Consider the following 23,105-nt stretch of genomic DNA (forward strand, 5'->3'; position numbering starts at 1 on the left):
AAGTTCACTTTGGAATCTTCCAAGTCTGTCCTTGCAGCAGTAATGGAAAGCGATTGGATGTCCTCACTCGATTCCAGGACGCTTACTTCCATATCCCTATCCATCCGACCTTCCAACTGTATCTAAGGATCGTGTATGGGAAGGAAGTGTTCCAATTTCGAGTTCTGTGCTTTGGTCTCAGCACTGCTTCTCTTGTGTTCACGAAGCTCATGCGGAACGTGGCGAGCTTCCTGCACTCGACAGGTGTCAGAGCCTCCTTTTACTTAGACGACTGGCTGCTCAGGGCGTCATACTTCATTCACTGTCTAAAGGATCTCAGATAGAACTTGACCCTAGCGGATGGAGATACGGAGTCTAGCTTTTCGGGCTTTTCCATCACCATCAACTCTCAAGCAAGCTTTCTTAAAGATGCATCTTTATCAAAAAGGAGCAGTTGCTCTGTAAGAATGTGGATGACTCCACTGGGAACACTCTCGTCTCTAGAGCAGTTTGTCTCCGTAGGAAGACTCAATCTTCGCCCTCTCCATTTTCACCCCAACCACCATTGGGACAGGGAGAAGAGCTTAGAAGAAGTGCCCATTCCACTTCCAGAAACGATCATGACTTGCCTGAAATGGTGACATGTCAATTTCAGACTTCAGGAAGGTCTCCCTTTTGCCCACAAGAACACAGACTATATGTTGTTCTCAGACGCTTCTGATGCGGGGTGGGGAGCAACACTAGACACTCTAGAATGCTCAGGTCTTTGGTCCAAAGATCAGAAGAGACTTCATATAAATCACAAGGAACTTCTGGCAGTCCATCTGGCCTTGAAAAGTTTCGAGAATCTGATTCAGAACAAGGTGGTACAGGTGAACTCGGACAATACCACGGCTTTAGCCTACATCTCAAAACAGGGAGGGACCCACTCTCACTCCCTTTTCGTCACCACAAGGGACCTCATCATTTGGTCAAGGGAAAGAAACATCTCCCTTATGAAGAGATTTGTTCAAGGAGAAAAGAATGTGATAACAGAGTGCCTCAGCAGAAGAGGGCAAGTCATCTCCACGGAGTGGAATCTTCATCAGGATGTGTACGAGAAACTATGGAGGATTTGGGGTCGACCTACCATAGACCTGTTCGCGACTTCTTTGACAGAGGCTTCCCACTTACTGCTCTCCAGTCCCAGATCCAGAGGCAGCCCACATGACGCTTTCCTACTGGACTGGTTGCACCTAGAAATCTATGCTTTCCCTCCATTCAAGATCCTTCACAAGGTTCTTCAGAAGTTCGCCTCTCACAAAGGGACCAGGTTGTTGGTTGCTCCCCTCTGGCCCTCAAGGTACATCAATGGCTGGTGGACGTTCCAAGAAGTTTACCATTGCGGATGGATCTCCTTCGTCAACCTCACATAAAAAGATTCCATCAAAGCCTCCCCGCGCTTCGTCTAACTGCCTTCAGACTATCGAAAGACTCTCTAGAGCTCGAGGGTTTTCGAAGGAGGCAGCTAGAGCGATTGCAAGGGCTAGGAGATCCTCTACCATCAGGATCTACCAATCTAAATTGGAGGTATTTAGAGACTGGTGCAAGTCCTCCTCTGTTTCCTCATCCAATACCACTGTAGCACAGATCGCAGACTTCCTGCTTCATCTCAGAAATAACCGCAGCCTTTCTGCCTCAACTATTAAAGGATACAGAAGCATGTTAGCTGTAGTGTTTAGACACAGAAACATGGATTTGTCTAACAATAAGGATCTTCAAGACCTTCTCAAGTCTTTCGAGAGTTCCACGGAACGTCAAATTACTACTCCAGCTTGGAATTTGGACATGGTCCTTAAGTTTCTTATATCTGAAAGATTTGAGCCTCTAAACTCAGCATCTCTCAAAGACCTTACTCTCAAAACTCTTTTTAGTGAGCCTTGCTACAGCAAAGAGAGTCAGTGAAGTGCATGCCTTCAGCAAAAATATCGGCTTCTGCTCCAATAAAGCAGTGTATTCTCTTTACAGCTTGGTTTCTTGGCCAAAAATGAGCAACCATCTCATCCATGGCCAAAATCATTTGAGATTCCCAACCTATCGGATGTTGTTGGGAATGAAATTGAAAGAGTCTTGTGCCCTGTAAGGGCTCTAAAATTTTATCTGAATAGAACCAAAATGTTACGAGGTAATTCAGAGGCATTATGGTGTTCAGTGAAAAAGCCCCCCTCACCAATGTCGAAAAATGCCTTGTCATATTTTGTTAGACTTTTAATTAGAGAAGCCCACACTCACTTAGGTGGGAATGACCTGAAATTACACTTAAAGTTAAAACTCATGAAGTCAGAGCAGTGACAACGTCAGTGGCTTTTAAACAAAATAGATTCCTTAGAAGTATTATGGACGCTACCTTTTGGAGAAGTAAATCTGTGTTTGCTGTCTTTTTTGTTTGTAAATCATGATTAAAAAAACACAAATGTAAACAGATCAACTTGAGACTATATAGATTCTTATAAAGTTGATGAAGAAGGTTAAGAATTTTTATTTATGTCTTCAATTTATGTCTTAAGTTAATGTGTAAGACATCTATGTCTGAAAGGAAAGTTAATACACAGGGGTATATGTAACAGAAGACATCCGGTAATGGTTTGGGTGTATTATCTCAACACCTCCATAGAATACGAGCGCAGACGACGCTCTCTAAGACAAAGCAGGGTCTATGGGTGATGTGGAAATTCAGTTTTTGAAAATGACATAATAGAGATGGCTTAACTGGTTAATTCCCAATGAATATCTAAATAATAATTATATATATTACAAGAAAATGAATTCCAGTTTGTACAGATTTTCGTAGAAGAGACATCAACTTTGTTTGAACAATTGACTGGGGAAGGAATACAAGAATGGTTTTATAGGTATTTCGTAACACCATGACAGCCCCTTGAGGACCAGATTTTCAATTAAAGAGGAACAGAGAATTAGCATTTGAGGGAATGACTCTCCCACAAGTCATGGACATTCTGACATTGAGATATCAGTTGACATCCTTGAGGTTTGATGAAACCTGTATTGAGAGAGGGATACAAGAGCCATTATCTATGTGTCCCTTCCCCCATTGCCATAATTTCATAAATTTCATTCTCAAGATTAGTTCACCAAACTTGTAACTGGGCTCCATAAGGCACTAGAAGAGTTAGAAGACCCAGGCCTACATGGCTTAGGAGTATGGAGTGACGAATAAAGTAGTAGTGATTTAAAAGCTCAAGATAGAGACAACTGGTGAAATCTAACCAAGGCCCTTTGCGTCAATAGGCGTAGGAGGAGACGATGATAATGACGTAGGTATTCAGCGATGGATACATTTGGAATTAACAAGTATCAAGTCTAAGGACCAAGGAAACTATAGAAAGAAGGCTTGACCAGGAGTGGCAGGTTTAGATCAAATAAGGATGTGGTGTTCACTGTCAAATTTTTTACCAGCTTAGCTACAACCCTCAGAAAAGCAAGATTCTAAAAGCCTTATAAGAGCTCCAACAGGGAAAAATACCCCAGTGAGGAAATCAAATAAGGAAGTAAGTAAACTAGATGATTAAATACAGTAATACCTCGGTACTCCGCCATAATCCGTTCGGGATCAGTGTTCGACCACCGATTTGTTCGTGTACCGAAACCTTTTATTCCATGAGAAATAATGGTAGTGTACTGTATTTATTTTCATATGTTTCTACGCATTCCAAAATGCCCAAAATATCAATAAAATGTGTACCTAAACAACAATAATTATTTAAATGTTTACGAAATTGGTCGGAAAATCCTATAAAACAATTTTAAACCATTTACTGTACATACCTTTGAGCAGCGGTTCGATGGCATACAGGAATGGATGTGGAGAGGATGGTAGGGGGAGGTTACTGCTTGGAAGGAGAGTCCCCTTCCATGAAGTGGCAAGGTAGTTCTCTTTCAGGGGTTTTTTCTCTCTCCAGTAAAAGGTCGGGCAAATATCCTTCAGGGGTTTTTTCTCTTCTGTTTCTCTTCTTTGGAGGGGAATCAGGCTGGGATGTAGCAGCTCTCTTTTCTTTTGTGAAAAACATGTCAATTGTCAGCTGCTTCTTTCTCTTCTGCACTATTCTTCTAAAGTGAGACATAACATTATCATTAAAGATGTTCACTACCCGGTTTGCTACTGCTGTTTCTGGGTGATATTTTTCCACAAAAGCCTGCAACTCTCCCCACTTTGAACACATGTCATTTATCACTGAACTCGGAACCTCCTCTCTTACATCCTCATCTTCTGAGGATTCCAGCTCCCCAATCAAATCCTGCTGCTGCTGTTGTTGCAGGTGCAACAATTCTTCAACGGTCAACTCAGTAGAGTGGCTATCAACAAGTTCATCAATGTCTTCCCTGTTGACCTCAAGCCCCATACTCCTGCCCATGCCAACAATTTCATCAATGACAACAGTGTCCTCAGAAATAACAGTAGCAGTGCTTGAACCCACCTCTGATTGGAAACCCTCAAATTCCCTCTCTGTTACACCTGATGGCCACAGCTTTCGCCAGGCAGAGTTCAATGTCCTATAGGTCACACCACGGCAAGCTTGGTCAATCATGTTCACACAGTTGAGGATGCTGAAGTGATCCTTCCAGAATTCCTTTAAGGTCAACTGTGTATCACTAGTCACCTCAAAACACTTTCGGAAAAGGGCCTTGGTATACAGTTTTTTAAAGTTTGAAATGACCTGTTGGTCCATGGGCTGGATCATGGGAGTAGTATTGGGAGGCAGGATTTTAATCTTGATAAAACTGTACTCTTCTTTTAAGTCTTCCTCTAGACCTGGAGGGTGTGCAGGAGCATTGTCCATCACCAGAAGACAGTTCAATGGCAAGTTCTTTTCAGTCAGGTATGCCTTAACCTGGGGGCAAACACTTCGTTGATCCACTCACTAAAGAATTGTCTTGCGACCCAAGATTTAGTGTTAGCGCGCCACATAACTGATAGTGCACTTTTCAAGATATTGTTTCTTTTGAAGACCCGGGGGTTGTCCGAATGGTACACTAACAAGGGTTTAATCTTGCAATTGCCACTAGCATTGGCGCACAGCAGCAACGTCAGTCTATCTTTCATTGGCTTGTGACCTGGCATCTTCGTCTCGTCCTTGGTAATGTAGGTATTGGCCGGCATTTTCTTCCAAAATAACCCGGTCTCATCGCAATTGAAGACTTGCTGTGCGATCAAATTTTGTTCCTTAATGTATCGGTCGAATTCGCCAACGTATTTTTCAGCCGCCGCCTGATCCGAAGTGGCTGCCTCCCCATGCCTAGTCACATGGTGAATACCAGTTCTGTTCCGGAATTTCTCGAACCAGCCCCTGCTTGCTTTAAAAGTAAATGACGAATCACTTTCACTAGTACTGGCACTTTTCTTCACCAATTCTTCATAAATATGAAGAGCTTTCTCGCAAATGAAAGCTTCACTTGTACTTTCCCCGGCCAACTGCTTTTCTTTAATAAATATAAGGAGCAACTTTTCCATTTCCTCAATTACTTGTGGCCTTTGCTTACTAATTGCTGTCACTCCCTGTGCAACATTAGCTTTCTTTATCACTTCCTTATTTTTCAAAAAGGTCGAAATGGTCGACTTTGCCATGCCATACTGTAAGGCTAGATCAGACACTTGTACACCATTCTTGTATTTCGCAATAATTTTCTTCTTCAACTCAATCGTTGTTCTCACTGTTTTCCTCTTATCCTTCCCCTAATCACTAACTTTCTTGGGGCCCATAATTATCTGCAAAAAAAGACAATAAAACGCAGTGTCACAATAAATTCTCAACACGTGTTGTCGGACTGACGATCTCTCTTGAAATGATGCTACCCGACCAAGCGAGAGTAGCCGAGATGGCCGGTCATCTCACTCGGCCATGCGTTCGGCTGGAAGTCTCAGTCTGCCTTGGCAGCTTTCTTCCTTCTTGTAGAGATATGATTTGCAAATTGACACGTGAGGACCAAGTATTTACCAAATTCTAAAATCGATCAAGACAAAATTGATATGTTTTCCTTTATGAGATACTACTACTTTGACTGGCCAGACAGTACTACTGTACATTGGATCCCTCTCTTTTGTCACAGCCTATTCTTTTCACATTTTGTCTACACCTTGATATTAAAAGGAATACTCTGTTACACATGTATACGTATAGATTTTGTCTACACCTTGATGTTAAAAGGAATACTCTGTTACACATGTATACGTATAGATTTTGTCTAAGTAATTAGTTGTGTTTGTGAAAAAATGTCACATTTAAATGACAGGATTTGCCCAGCGGTCTCCATCTCCTGGTGGTGAATGAAGACGAAAATCGAAAGCAATGCAAACTTTAGAAAAGTGAATAACTATCAAGATTAATTCTTCCTAGAGTTTAGAATGATGCAGTTAGACTTTAATGAATGATGAAGATATTATTCAAAAGTTCAGTAATGTATAATTGCTTCTATTATCTGTATTGTCTTGAGATATTCTTAAAAACATGACTAAAGTCATTTTCTTTTTCAGATTATCGACATTAGTACGAAGTACAGTAGAAAATTTAACAACACTGAAGATTTATCTGTGGTATAGACGAATCCATAGACGATTTTATCAAGAATCAAGAGAGCATCGATAATTACACCTTTTCTTGATTTCGTTTCAGTGAAATCTTGGGTTTTTTATTTGAATAAGAATAGATGTATTTTAGGTCCAAATGAAAGAATTAAATAATGCAAAATGTAAGAAGAAAACTCTATTTTGCTAATTAACAATTGAGTTTATTCTAGAGGGCTTGTGAATATATACACATACTTGTAAAGTAGAATGTCTCGTGGAATTGTGGAAGATCTGAAGGAGAGAATCTCTGAAATGTACGAAAGGTTTATGTAAAATTTATTTCATTCTTTCATATTTACATTCTATGAATATTGTTTGTTGAAATGATTATTTATAGAAATGTACAGAGATGTCAGCGAGCTTACAGATTTTTATATATAAGGAATAATGGTTTTTTTCTGTTAAGTACTGTAGTATATATTTGAAATTCAAGATATTTTGCATTGGTAAGATGTTGAAGTTTATTCAAAAGTAGACTCATTGGTGTTGAATTAGGTTTAACATCCAACTCGGAAGAAGGTTCAGGTCCGATTCAGCTTCTAGAGAAAAGTGTCTTAGAAATAGTTTCGCTTAATTCCGTCCGTTTTGTCGTTTCTAGAAAGTAAATGTTAATTTCTCATTACTCGCAAGAAGCGTTTTATCGTCATTTTTGTTTATACTCGGACTCTCCGTTTTAACTTTGAGATGTCAGTGAATTGCAAACGGTTATTCCTAAATTAGTCATGGAGAAATACGTACTTTCTTTCGTTTGATCTATTGAGCAGTTTTTTCTCAAATTTTGTCTTTCAAAATAATAATAATAATGATTAAAATAATAGGAATATTCAAAATGATAATATAAATAAAGATATTTGAAATAATTAGAATTATTATAATAATAACTGAAATAATAGTAATAATTATTAATATAATTAGAATAATAATTTAAGGAATAATTGAAATGGTAATATCAATTTTTGTTTCAAATTAAAGTAATTGAAATAATAGTTGAATAATTAGAATAATAATAATAATAATAATAATAATTAAAACAGCTAATATTATAATAATGAAAATAATGAAAATACATATAAAGAATTCAATATCAGATTTATTAAAGAAATAAAAGTAATATAACAACACCAGAAGCAAAACACTTGAAAATATTTTGTATGAGAAAAGAATATCTTAAGACGGATAAAATATTTTTTTTACAATTTTGATTAAGTTTTACTTGCCGAGTTTAAAAGGACACCCTATTAGAGTTTATTTATTGTTTAAAACAGTTTATTTCTTGTTTAAAACAGTTTATTTCTTGTTTAAAACAGTTTATTTCTTGTTTAAAACAGTTTATTTCTTGTTTAAAACAGTTTATTTCTTGTTTAAAAGTCTTAATTATTTTTTTCAGTGCCAAGTCTATTTCAAAATCACTCTTGTAGACGCTGTGTTGATTCTAGTACAACGTGAAAGGTTCAACATTGTTGATATTACACACACGGTTATACATATCGATATCACAGTCCTGTAAAGAATACTCTGCCTGTATTGGCAGAATTCCATTGTATTTAATCATATTTATATTAATGGTGACTATTATAATGGGTACATTAAGAGTTTGTAATCCATTGTGGCTAATTTTCAAGTCAACTAGATCTCTATTGGCCGTTCTAAAAATCTCGCTGGCATTCTCTGTACATTTGATGTATGATGTATTCTATTGTATTTCATTTTTAGATTTATTATTAGCAGACAGAACACATTTTGATGTAGTAAAGGTTCTATTTTAAACTCACATTTGAATGTTTACCAATCCTGAAACCACATGACGATAGTGAGAAAATTCCAATTGAGAAAGGACTTAGACAGGGAGACCCCTTCTCGCCTAGATAATTCACAGCATTTCTTAATTGAAAATAAGCAGCAAATATAGATCTGGGGAATTTCTATGTCATGAGAGAGAGAAAGAGAGAGTGTGTGTGTTTGTGTTTCGAGGCATAAGTAGTGGCCTGCAGGTGTTGGTACGCGTTAAAGACGTGATTTTCAATGTATAGGTCTTTCAGTATGTGCTGCTTAGCCGGGGTTTGTAAATCTGATGGCAGGGGATACCCTCCCCTTGCGGTGTGTAGGTCTTTGAGTATGTGCTGCTTTGCCGGGGCTTGCAAGTCCGACGGCAGGGGTAGACTCCCCCACAATGTAACGTAGGCTTTGTAGATCGCCAGAGGAGGTGGGAGACATGAAAGATTAGATAGGGACGGCCAACCACCTCCTACCATTTCTGCCAATGAGAATTCCTTTATATATTCTTTCTCCAAGTCCATGTGACGAAGATTATTCTAGAATAAATCAAATGAAAAAGTGTAAAATACTGCACTTATTTAACAATTTCATAAAATCACAGGTTGATTATTTAACCAAAATAATATAAAAGTTTTCTGAGGTTGAATGTTGAGTTTCTCTTCCAGGGATTTCGCTGAAACATTTCAGAGAACAATGTAGAGTTGGGGGTATCATTATCATTATAGCAAACGATATCAAATTTATTCATTTTATGTTCTTAGGAAGATTAGTCTATGATGGAAGTCATTATTCAAGGCAGGGTATATTTGTTATAAGATGACATAACCAGAATGGCTAGTCAAATGTTCAGGCTATTCAGTAGTCAGTCTTGAGTTGTGGGAATGGATAGTTGGATAGTCAAATACCATATGAGAGAAGGCTAGTTGTTAGCTAGCCTTAAGTTAGGGAATAGTTGAACCAGATGGATGGTTGAGTATTGTACGAGAGAGAAGTTTTGAAGTATCAATATTAACCAATTTTAATCGAGATAACTTCAAGTGCTACAAATGTGTTCTGCCTGTTAATAACCATTGTAGGATTTTGTATATATAAATATTCTTTATTAATCCCATTACAGCAAATGAGCAAAATCTTTTGAATTCTGTTTAGAAGACAAATTTTGGTCGGGATTTTCATAGCTGTGAGCAGAAGTTTGACCTCGTAGATCAAGAGAGGACATTCTTCTTCTTGTAGTAGGAAAAGGTGTTTGTTCACACTAAAGCCAAGACTGTTTCTGAGTCCGTTTCGTGAGATTAGGCTGAGAAAACCACAGGTCAAAGTGCCGGTGAAAAAATAAAGCTTCGGAAATGTTATTCGATAGGTTTAAAAACTTATTTGTTTAATGAGAGACTGAAAATACAAACTTCAGTCATTTCTCCAAAGCGGTACTGATATCAAATAGAGTAGTCTTTTAGTCTTGAATTTAATATATTTGTCTGATTAGTCTCTGAAATTTAATAATTATAGATCTTTTTGAATTTTTCTAAATATCAAGTTACCTTAAGATAGTTTTGTGACATCTTAATTGTTGGAGCAATAGCCTGCGATACTTGGTCTCTTTCGCATGATATATTTAGTCACCCTTCAGGAGGTTAAGACATTGAAGTGATAGATTAAGTGGGATGATGTTTTATGTTCTATTTACTTTTGAATCAAGATGTTTTTGCTGAGATCAGAAAAACATGTTATGAACTTCAGCTTTAGACCAAAAAGGGAATCTGTAATGCAGTAGTTTTTCTATCTGATTTTATATTGTTAGATTACTACTTATCTGAATGTAGATTTTCAATTTGTTTTATTTATTTAGCAGTAGAGGATTTACAAAAGTATAAATTTTTAATTAGTTTATGATAAAATGTTTTTCAGGCAATTTCTTTTTGACTAGGTAGCATTAGCTTATGTTGTGATCGCTTGATTATTATTACAAGAATACAAACCCTTGTTTACTCCGTTTTTGCTTTTCCATGACCAGAGTTTTAAGGAACTATTGTGATTCTGGCAATATTGTTTGCTTGCCAATATCTCACCCATTTCAAACGGAAGTAGCTATTGCCACAGTTTAATCCTGTTCTTCGTGCTTACCACACTTGTCTGCTCAAACTACTATTCAAATCTTTATGCTTGCATTTGTGTTTTTCTCTCTCAGATATGATGAATACAAATGCTTCAAAGTATGTATGAGAGCTGGACCTGGCCTTGAAGGTTCTTTTTGAAGCTCCTCCTTGGAGGTCGACCTACATCCTTCAAGAAATGGTGGTTAAGACCAGAAAATTTTGCTATTAATGATGCCAATTTGATCTCCCTCTGGTTTCAGCGTTAAGGAACTATCTGGGGACGGGGCAATTTGTTACCCTGTCCTGTATGGGCAGTTTGCCTTTTTATTATTATTATTATTATTATTAAATGCTAAGCTACAACCCTAGTTGGAAAAGCAGGATGCTATAAGCCCAGGGGCCCCAACAGGGAAAATAGCTCAGTGAGGAAAGGAAATAAGGAAAAATAGAACATTTTAGGAATAGTAACAATATTAAAATAAATATTTCCTATTTAAACTATAAAAACTTTAACAGAACAAGAGGAAGAGAAACGAGATAGAAAAGTGTGCCCAAGTGTACCCTCAACCAAGAGAACTCTAACCCAAGGCAGTGTAAGACCATGGTACAGAGGCTATGGCACTACCCAAGAATAGAGAACAATGGTTTGATTTTGGAGTGTCCTTCTCCTAGAAGAGCTGCTTACCATAGCTAAAGAGTCTCTTCTACCCTTACCAAGAGGAAAGTAGCCACTGAACAATTACAGTGCAATAGTTAACCCCTTGGGTGAAGAAGAATTGTCTGGTAATCTCAGTGTTGTCAGGTGTATGAGGACAGGAGAATCTGTAAAGGATAGGCTGGACTATTTGGTGTCTGTGTAGGCAAAGGGAAAGAACCGTAACCAGAGAGAAGGATCCAATGTAGTACTGTCTGGCCAGTCAAAGGACCCCATAACTCTCTAGCGGTAGTATCTCAATGGGCGGCTGGTGCCCAGGCCATCCTACTACCTCTTCTTTTGGAACCCTTTCAAGGATTTCTCCTAGACGCCTATTCATTTTAAGGACTTCTCCTGGACAGCTGTTCCTTCCGAGGACTTCTCCTCGATGCCTATTCCTTCTGGGGACTTCTCCTGGACGCCTGTTCCTTCTGAAGACTTCTCCTCGACGCCTGTTCCTTCTGAGGACTTCTCCTCGACGCCTGTTCCTTCCAGGGACTTCTCCTCGAAGCCTGTTCCTTCCGAGGACTTCTCCTGGACGCCTGTTCCTTCCGAGGACTTCTCCTGGACGCCCGTTCCTTCCGAGGAATTCTCTTGGACACATGGTCCTTCCGAGGACCTCTTCTGGACGCCTGTTCCTTCCGGAGACTTCTCCTTGAAGCCTGTTTTTACCCAACTTGTTTGTAATAACAAGTCAAATCCTAGAGAGCATATCTAGAAACACTGTCTCTTTACTAATGAGAAGTGCTCTGAGTTTTTCCATTGGGAGAAGTGTCGGCTAGAGCCCCTCCAAAGACCTTGATGTCCCTGATGTTGCTTTGACTCTAACATTCTGCAGGAATCACTCGTTATTTCAGGTGTTTTTTAGTGCTACTTTTCGAAAGAGGTAACTTACTTCACCGCACACTACATATAAATTGTTTATAACAGGATACTCACTCTTGTTCTCTTGCTTGAGAGTATACTCAGACACACTGTTCTATTTGTTTCCTTATTTCCTTTCTTCCCTGTGCTATCTTCCTTGTTGGAGCCCTTTTCCAACTAGGGTTGTAGCTTAGCAAGCAAATAATAACAATAACAGTGTTTGATGGTGGACTAATCTCTTAATTATATATGAGGCTGACATCATGACCTTGGCTCTTTTTTCACGATAATCTTTTTTATCTGGGGGTAAAGGGTCGGACAGATGCCTTACGATAGCACTGGGACATCCTCTCCCCTAAGGAAGATTTCCCCTATATAGGACGAGGGTCTGTATTTGCAAAGGAGCAAACGACAGAGTTCAAAAGATCATTTGTATTTTTCTTAACTGTACCAACCTGAGTCGTTTATATTTCCTGCCTCATCCACCTCGCAAGTCCCTCAAATTCTGTTCTTGGAAAAGCAACGACTGATTAAACACTTATAAATAACTCTGGTTTATATTGCTAGGAAAAATACAAATAATTTTCTAAGAATTTGTATTTTAAAACTGTTTTATTATTGTGAATATTACTGGCTAGGATTTTGCTCATTGCTGCAGTGCGAGTTTTGTATCAAAATGTTTTTGTGACTTAATTTGATTATTGTTAAAGAGAACTTTTATGTTGAAGTCAGTTTGTTATATTTAAAATCTGTAATTTCTTTTGGTATAAGACTGGGTTTCAACATTCTAAGACTGAGAATTATTTCTTATGGATATATCAACAAAGGGAAAGAACTAGAAACGGTAACTAAAGAAAATTGGTAGGTATGAAACTAGCGGGACTAAAAAGACCCTGAAGAATATAGACTTTATTCTTTATTTGTTAAACTCATTAAGATGATGCAATGATTTTTATTATGGTTCTCCTACAAGTTAGCAAAGAAAGCTATATTCTAGTTTGGCCTTAGTGAAGCAAGTTAGATGCATTTAATAAATTGTTATATTGATTAGATGGTAGCTATAGGGTACAATCCTTTTCTCAGTGGGGATACCTCAACGTGGTGAAAGGGTTTATGTATCGCCATGATCAAAGTTTTACTATTCAGGCCCACCCTTACTAGGTTGGTTTGCTGTGAGCAATCAGACTAAAGTCTCCACCATCACCAATCCGCAGTGGCCAGCGTGGCGATGGAAATGGCCAAACCCCAGACATGACTAAGGACATATCTGAGGCTTTTGTCCTGCAGTGGACTAGAAATTGATATATTTGTTGTTGTTGTTGTATGTAAATGTATTAGTAATGATTTGCTAGTTAATGTGTATGAAGGTAGATGTACAGTGTTGCATTTTTATTCCAAGTTCTGAAAATATGTTTACAGTAGTAGTTAATTCTTATAGAACAAAAGCAAGATAGAACAATTTTAAATGAATTAATTAGATTGTAATATTATTAATTATAATATTTCTAGGTCCATTACTGAAGCATAAACATAAAACTAATTAATAAGATTTGAAATTCAGTCAAATGTCTTAATCACGCCTAACACGATTCCAGTCTTATGCCAAACGAAATACCATTTTGTAACTGACATTGCCATTGTATCGAGTCTAAAGTCTGAGTTCTCTTGCAGATGTAGATGTAGATGATTTGGAAAGAAATAAAGGCCAGTGGCCTCACCCCAAGGGGCTGATCTCACGGAACGCTCAAGGCAATGCTAAAGACGTCCCTCCCTGCTTGCCAGAGGCCTTGCAGTCGTCAGACTGTGCCGGAGTTACTCCCGTTGCTATTGTGGTATGTGTCTTTTATCTCTGAATTGGAAAATTGATTATCTGATAACTGTTTTGGTTATTGGGAGAATGTATTCGCTATGTCATCTTCCATTTGGTTTATATTAACTGAAATTAGTTGTCTCGATTTAGGTAAGAAAGTTAAGTTATAACTTGAGTTTAAGCTGTTGAAGTTTATATCCTTTATATAAAGCTTACGTAGATATATAATTCTAAAAGGTGTCTCTTTGAATGTCACTGAAATAAAGGTAATCTAAAACTTAAAAAGGATTTGAGGAAAATCTCGAGTCACAATTGTAATTTGACTGACTGTCAGAGTTTCAAATTCCACTAATAACAATGCAAAGTTGTTTTATGAAATTATGACTTGTTAGATAAGTTTATTTATATTTTGTAGACTTTCATCGATCAAAGACCATCTATAACAATGCTAATTAGTATTCCTTTTAATGAAAAAACAGTCGTTAATTCCAAAGTTACATAATAATGGTCTGAAGAAATACGATACGTGGAAAGTATGATAAAAACGCAAGTACAGTATTTGTGTCCTTTATCATGGGACAGAAGGTGTCTTCCTTATCAGATATCGTCTAGAGATGATTTCAGTTTTGCCGTATATTCTGATTCCTGTAGTGATGTGTAAAGTAGATTCTAAGTCCAGGTTTTATGAAAATAGTCTTCTGAAAGCAAAAGAATTGGCTGTGGGTTTTCCACATTGCTTTTAGAATTAAAATACTTGGATAAACTTTATATATTCCGCTATTAAGAGATTTACCAGAATAATAGTGTGTTTCAAATGTGACTTTATTTGTCAGGCAATTGGCTGTGTATTTATAATGAAATAGATTGATTACAAATGAATATTTGTCTACTTTTTATGAGAAATATCTGTTTATTAAATTTGAATATAAACACTTAGTGTACGCCTAATTAAACGTAAGAATTTTGGAATGTAGAATCACTTTCAGGTGAAAACAGAATAGTTTACTAATTCGATTCAATTATACCGTTGCATCTAAAAGAAACGAAAAATGCAAAGAATGTGAATTTAAATTTGTTAATCCTCAGACATTTTTAATTTACATTTGCGACTTGTCCCACGAAGGGCACGGAAGAGTTTTGCACATTTTTCATTACATTTAGGTTTTGAAAACTTCCGAGAGAGAAGACCGGCATCACCCTATACATGTCCGATACATCGCACGCGTTGTTCCTCTGTGGGCGATCGAGTGAGGGAAAGTGAACAAGCATCTCTGTTGCATCAGTTCATCTTGAGTTGATGCAACAACCTTTTGTAATGTGAAGTTATCTGTACGTGTATTTTGATTCCATGCTAATCTGTATCGAAAGGCGATGTGAATGGTCGTGCTGATTCTGAGTAGACTCGTTGGTTTTTGTTCGATTAAGCGAAGCAGAAGTTATAGTCTTGGGAAGAAGCGTGGAGGCTCAATATGACGATGTCTATGTCGTGTATTGGAGTCTTTCTATAGATGAGGAATGATTTTATATGTTGCTAATGTGTAGTGTGAGGGCTTTTCAAAAGCGAGGTTGTATTTCTTCTTGAATATGTTCCCGGGAAGTTTTGGTTTTTAAGTAGTCTGCTTCAGTTATAAAGTTTTTATGTTCTTGTAAATCTACGTGTAATGTGGAGAGAATTTAATCTTCAATTTGTTCCGTAACCGAAATACAAACCACGCTATTTACAAAGGGTTATTACTTTTAGCGTAGCTGAAATGGCGAGCCATTAGAATTTAACGAGGGTGTATTACCCCCGCGCTAGTTAGCGGGGGGGTAGGGGAGTGGTAGCTAGCTACCCCTCCTCCCCCTCACACACAGGTGAATACTCACTTTCACTTTTGGCTCGGACTGTGACAGACGTCTCTGTCTTGGTCCTCGCTTGGCAGCCATTGTCTGTTTTGTCTTTACTTAATCGCTTACTTTTCTTTTACTCAATATATATGTAAACATGTTTTCATGTTTGTATATATATTTGAGTATAGAAATAAGTAAGTTTCCTTTTCAGATGTGTGTGTGTAGTGTACGATATCTACGTGGAGGCCTCGGCAGTTAGGCCACCACGGCCTAATTTTTATGGGTTGCGATCGAGTTTGACTTCGGTCTTTCTCTCTCTCTCTCTCTTGAGGTCGTTCACCCTTTTACTATGTTTTACTACGCCCTTGTAGCTTCCTTCCCGTGTGGGTGGGGTTGCTACGCCGTACATTTTGTCTCAATTAGTTTATGAATCTAATTGTAGTTGTTAATTTTTCAGCTTGTAGAACGATTCCTTTCGGGGTTTTCGTTTTTTTCTTTAGTGTTCATTCATTTTTAAATTACATAATTACATAGTTACATAATTATAATTGTTATAATTCTGTTTTTGTTACAGCTCTCCTTCCGCGAGTGTAAGTGGTTGTGAGGGCACGTGCCTGTTGTGTAATTCTTGTTCCTTTTCCTCGGGATTCCTCTTCGGAGCCTTCCCGGGGGAATGAATGTGTACTAATATTATTTGTTTTATTTTTTTACAGTTACCGATCTAGTTCGTTTCTGTAATATAGCAACGGTGTGAGCTGTCTGGTTGAGTCCTGGGGATTCGGCTGTTGCTGCCTCCCCCCTTGTATTGTCGTCAGGGGCGTGTCTCCTTCTCCTGGTAGTACTCCCGTGTCGACGGACAGCTCTCCAGTTCATTTTAGAACAGTCAGGAGGCTTGCCTCCTTGGGCGGATAACTTTCCTTCCGAGGGAAGTTTTTTCCTGTCCAGGCTTGAACTTTTCCTCTTTTGGGGGGTTCTTCTCTTGCCTTTTTTTCGTGCGACTATGCTCTTGGTGCTGAGCGGTCGCACCTGCAGTTTCGCTCAAGGGGCTGGGCAACTGCAGGAGCTCCTCTTCGGAGGATTGCCCCTTTTAGGTCACTGGCTGACCAGTCTCTTCCACGAAGTGTTTCTCTTTCGTTCGCGAGAGAGTACACTCATAGAGACTCCTCTTCGGAGGTTTCTTCTGTTGCTGTTGCTGTTGGCCTCCCTCGCCGTAAGGCCCTCCGTCCGCCTCGTCGTAAGGGCCTCTCATCTCCCTATAAGGGTGCTTGAGGCGCCTTTTTGAATCTCCGTTTGCAGCCTACAACTACTTTTTCTCGATCTTCCGTCTTGGTGCAGATGGACAGCAGTCTAATCTCGTCTTCCGACGGGCAACGGTCTTCCCGACGGACAACGGTCTTCCCGACGGACAGCGGTCTTCCGACGGACATCAGTCTCCCGGCGGACAACGATCCCTTCGGGGCAAAGGGTTGCCCCCACGGGGGTTCTTCCCTTGCGTGTCAGGGTTTCTCTGCGCGCCCTTCTGTTCGTCAGCGCTCTCCTGTTCGTCAGCGCTTTCAAGATGATCTTCCCTGCGGTTCCTGTTACGTGCCCTGTGCGCCCACGTTCGCCCTCGCGATCTAGAACTTCGGTTCAGGTCGGGGTCAAGGACTCTTCTTCTTTGCGCAGGCTTCCACGCGTAGCCTTCTGCTCGTCAGCGATCATCAGCTCGTCAGCGATCATCAGCTCGTCAGCGATCATCAGCTCGCCAGCGATCGTCAGCTCGTCAGCGATCATCAGCTCGCCAGCGATCTCCGGATCGCCCACGTGTGTTACAGCTGGCACGCCAACGTTCTCCAACACTTCTGAAGGAACATGGTTCGCCAGCTACTAGCTCAACTGCGGATGCTGATCGCCATCGCGCGACCCTCAACTGCAGATGCTGATCGCCATCGCGCGACCCTCAACTGCAGATGCTGACCGCCATCGCGCGACCCTCAACTGCAGATGCTGATCGCCATCGCGCGACCCTCAACTGCGAATGCTGATCGCCATCGCGCGACCCTCAACTGCGGATGCTGATCGCCATCGCGCGACCCTCAACTGCGGATGCTGATCGCCATCGCGCGACCCTCAACTGCGGATGCTGATCGCCATCGCGCGACCCTCAACTGCGGATGCTGATCGCCATCGCGCGACCCTCAACTGCGGATGCTGATCGCCATCGCGCGACCCTCAACTGCGGATGCTGATCACCATCGCACCCTTTCACGCGATCATTCACCTGCGCATGCTGCTCGCCATCGCACAACCCTGAACGATTGCCCGCTTACGCATGCTGCTCCTCATCGCACAACCCTGAACGATCGCCCTCTTGCGGATGCTGATCACCATCGCACCCTTTCACGCGATCATTCACCTGCGCATGCTGCTCGCCATCGCACAACCCTGAACGATTGCCCGCTTACGCATGCTGCTCCTCATCGCACAACCCTGAACGATCGCCCTCTTGCGGATGCTGATCACCATCGCACCCTTTCACGCGATCATTCACCTGCGCATGCTGCTCGCCATCGCACAACCCTGCACGATTGCCCGCTTACGCATGCTGCTCCTCATCGCACAACCCTGAACGATCGCCCTCTTGCGGATGCTGATCACCATCGCACCCTATCACGCGATCATTCACCTACACATGCTGCTCGCCATCGCTTACCGCCAGCGATCTTCTTCACCTACGCGGCAGCACGATCCCTCGCCGTCACGCCCATTCGCCTGCGCGCCCGCGCGATCGCTCGCTTGCGCGCCCGCGCGATCGCTCGCCTGCGCGCCCTCGCGACCGCTCGCCTGCGCGCCCTCGCGACCGCTCGCCTGCGCGCCCGCGCGACCACTCGCCTGTGCGCCCGCGCGACCATTCGCCTTTGCGCGACCGTTCGCCCTCGCGCGACCATAGTTCGCGGCGAATTCCACAGCCGGTGGTAGCAGCAGGGACGCGTGCTCCTAGGCGGCACTCGGGATCACCTCCATCCAAGCACAGGTTGGTAGTGCAGGACGAAGACAGGTCAGTACAGCATTCTTCCCACCTTCTTTCAGGCAGGAACCGTCGTGTCATCTCCAAAGGATCGCCCGATCCCTTTCACCTTAGCGAGGATTTCGGACTCTGTGTCCTTGGAGCAGCAGACATGGTTTGATCCGCTGGCACGGGCGTTAATGAGGTTTATGAAACCAGCACTCACCGGCCAGGGTAACAAACCAGCGGCTGTCTCTCCTACGCTGAAGAGAAAGAGAGGAGTGGACTTCGTGGTGACTTCCCCCAGGGCGAAGTTGGTTCCCAAGAGGTCGGTCTCGAGGGTCCCCTCTCCTGCACGAGTACTCTCTCCTTCTCCCGCCCTGGAAGGATTTTTGGCGGGGGGGCTTTCCGTTGAAGATTTCTCCATCGGACAAGGGGTGACTGCTTACCTCTTCCTCTGGGAGCTTACCAGGTTCTTTCCCTCCTCGGTTACGGCCCGAGGTTTGGTTCAAGGAAGCTACAGGAAGATCAAGGGTACTTTCCTCCTCTCGAGCTCAGACACCTTGGCCTTTCGTCGTTAAGTATCTACTTGCGGACAAGCTCGATGTTGTACCATCTGGACGCACTGACTGAAGTCTTCCTTCGGGTGTCTCATCTGTGGAGGTCAACGACCTCAGACACCCTTCCATCCTTGAGAAGAGTTTTGTCTTTGCCCAAGGACAGAGACTTAAACATCTGCTGTGCGGAGTAAATCGACTTCCGGTTTCACTCCTCCAAGGCGCTTTCTTCCAGACTCTGCAGGGCTCCAGCTCCCTTTTCTTTCAACCACGTCGGCCTAAGTTATCGGCTACGACAACTGGGACAAGGTGTCCAATTGCAGTTTCCTCCTGTCAGGAACAGATGGCACGGGAGACTCCCCCGGGGGGGCATAGTCCTAAAAGGAGTTCACGAACTCTAGGATTGCAGGTTTTTTCGCTGGGAGGATGCTTAAGGTTACTCATCCGAATGACAGCTTCCCGATGCCCATTCCCGCACAATCTCTGTGAGTAGCCAAGGATATCGCGCCTGCCGTCTCTGTCAGCGAATTCAGTGTCTCTGAACCTCTATGCCATAGCATCAGCAGAGTTGCCCGGTTGGGCAGAATGATCCATACCTTAGGCGAAGGTCTTCCTTAGGATCATCGACGGCTTCACCCCCGGCCCCCTCAGTCGATCCTTTCTTGTAAGGAAGGATCTGAGAGGGGATGTCCATAGTCGACCTCTCAGCCCTGATCAAGTTTGTCGAACAAACTTCGGCCAGCGTAGACCAGCAGAATCGATCAGACTGGTAACGAGGCGACAGGACTCCTTTAACCCTAGATCGGAAGGACGGGTACTTTCAGTTTCCATTCCATCCATCTTCCAGGGTGCTCGTCGAATTCAGCCTAAACTGCAAGTATTCCTGCTTACGATGCAGTGTGGCTATCCCGCCGTGTCATAGCAGGTTTGGTTCCCCAGAGAACTCTCCCTGCCTTCCTCTTGGCCGCTCAGGTGCAGACTTCCGCCTCCTCTGCTGTTTGGAGGGCTAGTCAACTCCGGTAGGCTCGGGTTTCGACCTTCTTCAGCGCCGGGAAAAGCTTCCGAATGCTGACCATGAGTGTGGGCTCATGGTATTTTGCTTGGAGCCTTCTCTTCCTCTGCCTCAACATCTGGAGTATCTGGCCATGATATTGAGTCAACCGCCTTACCACGTTGGAAACCCCGCTTCTCGTCCGTCCAGCGAGGTTAAGCAACGTCGGTACTTGGATGGGTGACCACCTGGGGACGCCAGATTCTGTTACCACATCCTCCGAGCCTTCCTTTCGGTTCACCGTGGCAAGACTGAGGAGAGTCGCAGTACCTGTTCTCAGTCAAGCAGAGTTTTCAGCCCTACCTTGGAACGTTTCCTAGTTCTTCTTTCCTCATTGACCCGTTTATAGTCCGAACGGTCGCCTCAGGATAAGTTCCATGTGGGGCGATCCAAGTTCCGGTGGCTTCAGGCAATGTTTAACCGGACTCCCTGGCCCTATGGGACCAGCGGAACTATTAAACCTGCAATGGGTGTTGACCTATGGAGCCTCTTGATGGTAGTGGATATTCTCGTCCTTTCCCCACATTCTTGATGCGGTTCTCGGACTCGTCAAAGGAAAGGGGGGGGGCATGTTCCGGTCCAGGCCTATGGTCAAGACCTGAAGGATACCTCTCCATCATTCAGGCAGGCTTAAGGGCCTTAGTCTGACCCCTCTTCAGATCCTACCGCTCCTGCCAAGTCGCCCCGTTGCGTGTCGACTTCATGCTAACCAGCAGGGGACGCATTTTCACACCTTCACATCTTGCAGTAGAGATATCGGGATGATTGAGATTCTCTCAATTCCACCATCGGCTCTCTCATTCCAGGCAGGGGAATGTTTCTCTCAGACTATCCGAGCAGAGCCTCATAGAGAGAGTGTACCTAGGGGTCTTTGACCTTGGGTAACCAGCAAGTGCTGGTCTGGGGGACCTGATCGCGACAGCTTGGAACCTCAAGCTTCCGCTAGTTTTCCCCCCAGTCTCAGACCCCGAGACTCTGGCAAGATGCATTCCGGTGATGGTGGGACAACTTCGACGCCTGCGTCTTCCCTCCTTTTTGTCTGCGGACAATGGGTCTCAACAAAACCAGGTTGTCTGTCAACCTTTCAATGGGAGAGCTCCACTGGGACTATGTGCAGAACGGTTTCTGGACCCTCTGCTTCCCCTGACGGAACTCCCGGGAGAGCTTCTCCCACGGCGCAGACTACTCAAGCAACCACACTGCGACATCTCTCCCGAACCGGGGCGTCGCTTCGGCTTCATGCCTGGAGACACTACGCTTCCTCTTCTAGAAGAGACAACCCGCTACAGTCGCGGTACGGAGGTCGCGTCATCTGCGATAGTCATCCACAGGGGTCTCCCAGGCAAAGTGAAGAGTCTAAGGTGGTTGGTGCCGTGGGAGATATACCTCTTCCCGTGAGGCCTCTTCTCCAGCAATAACGGTCTTATTGCCTTTCGGCGGGAGGAAACTCCTTTCCGCTCTTGGCAATGAAGCCTGTCGCTCAGCCTTTCCCTGACCTTCAGGCTTAAAGGAATAACTTTTTCCTGCCCGCTGGATCTATCCTCGCTCATGCGAAGCTACGATCGTCCCTGCCCTAGTCGGAGGAAGACCTCCAACTTGGAGCATGGCTCGGACTTTTAGTCCTTTAAGAGATCTTCTCAAGACCCTTTTACGACAGGCCTCGGATTGTATTCCGCCCTGGGTCTTCTGCTCACTCTGGCCACGGCCAGTGTGTAAGCAATCTTCTTGGTCTCTTACTACTCCCCCCCCTTTCTAAGGAAGAGGGGAAGGCAACATTCAGGCTCACTCCTGAGTTGTTGGCTAGACTCAGAATCTGAGGGTCCCGACCCTTCGGTCCGATTCATTCAAGATTTTGAGTCTCCATTCTGTGTCTGATGTCCCAAGACCTTCTCTTTCTTGCCAGTACAGGAATCGAGAGGTTAGCGCTGGGAACAGCTGCAGTTTGGCCTCAGTTGCAGCCGATTTGGGAACACAAGGAGGACATGGGGGGAGAGTCACCAGTATACCTCTTCAGCCCGGACTCAAGGACATTCATCTCGACCTGTCTTCAGACCCTCCCCCATCACGTCGCCCTACAGCACGATGTTGGATACATCGCAACGTCCCTCGCCTTCGAGTAATACTACTCTGTGACGCAGGTGCTACAAGCTGGAGTCTGGAAGCGTCTGATGACCTTCGCAGCCCGCTTCCTGCAGGGCGTGACCCACAGGAGTCTCGATACGTTTTCTATCGCTCTGTGGTGGCTACACAACAGCTGGTCTAACCTCAGGCTCCTTTTTGGACAGGTAGCAGAAGGTTGAGGGCATTGTTATCAGGTTTTAGTCTGCATGAACGAAAGAAGTATGTCTGGCCCTTACTTCTTTCTTCATCATCCCCTCTACAGGGAAGCAGCATCCTGGTCTCTGCATAGCTGACCTCGAACCTCTGCAGGTAAACCATGCTTCCTTGTGTTCCGAGTATTGAGTCAATACTGTCGCGTCCCCCATACCCTAACGAGGTGGTATTGGGAACGTCTTAACCCAGAGTTCCTTCTGGAACTCCAGGTCAACTGCCTAAGACGGGTCACACTTCTTCCTTCACACACAAGCTTACGTAGGCCACATGGTTCCTTGCGGTGCAAGGAACTTGTGAGGTGCAGGGACTCCTTTTCTCGAGTGCGACTCACTCGGATTCTGAGTCCCCGGGTAAAGCCAAAGCCAGTATGGCTGGGGACTTTCCACCCTTCCTAAGGGATAAGTCACCCTTTGTAAATAGCGTGGTTTGTATTTCGGTTACGGAACAAATGACAAATTCGAAGATAATTTGTATTTTTCCTAACCATACAAACCTTAGCTATTTACACA

General features: G+C 42.9%; 1 protein-coding gene across 44 annotated transcripts in view; it reads left to right on the top strand.

The window, feature by feature from the left end:
- Window positions 1-23,105, top strand: part of LOC137633422 (putative leucine-rich repeat-containing protein DDB_G0290503) — a 549,442-nt gene that overhangs the window by 140,382 nt on the left and 385,955 nt on the right. The window lies entirely within an intron of this gene.

Source organism: Palaemon carinicauda, chromosome 43, assembly GCF_036898095.1.
Source record: "Palaemon carinicauda isolate YSFRI2023 chromosome 43, ASM3689809v2, whole genome shotgun sequence".
Lineage (NCBI taxonomy): Eukaryota > Metazoa > Arthropoda > Malacostraca > Decapoda > Palaemonidae > Palaemon > Palaemon carinicauda.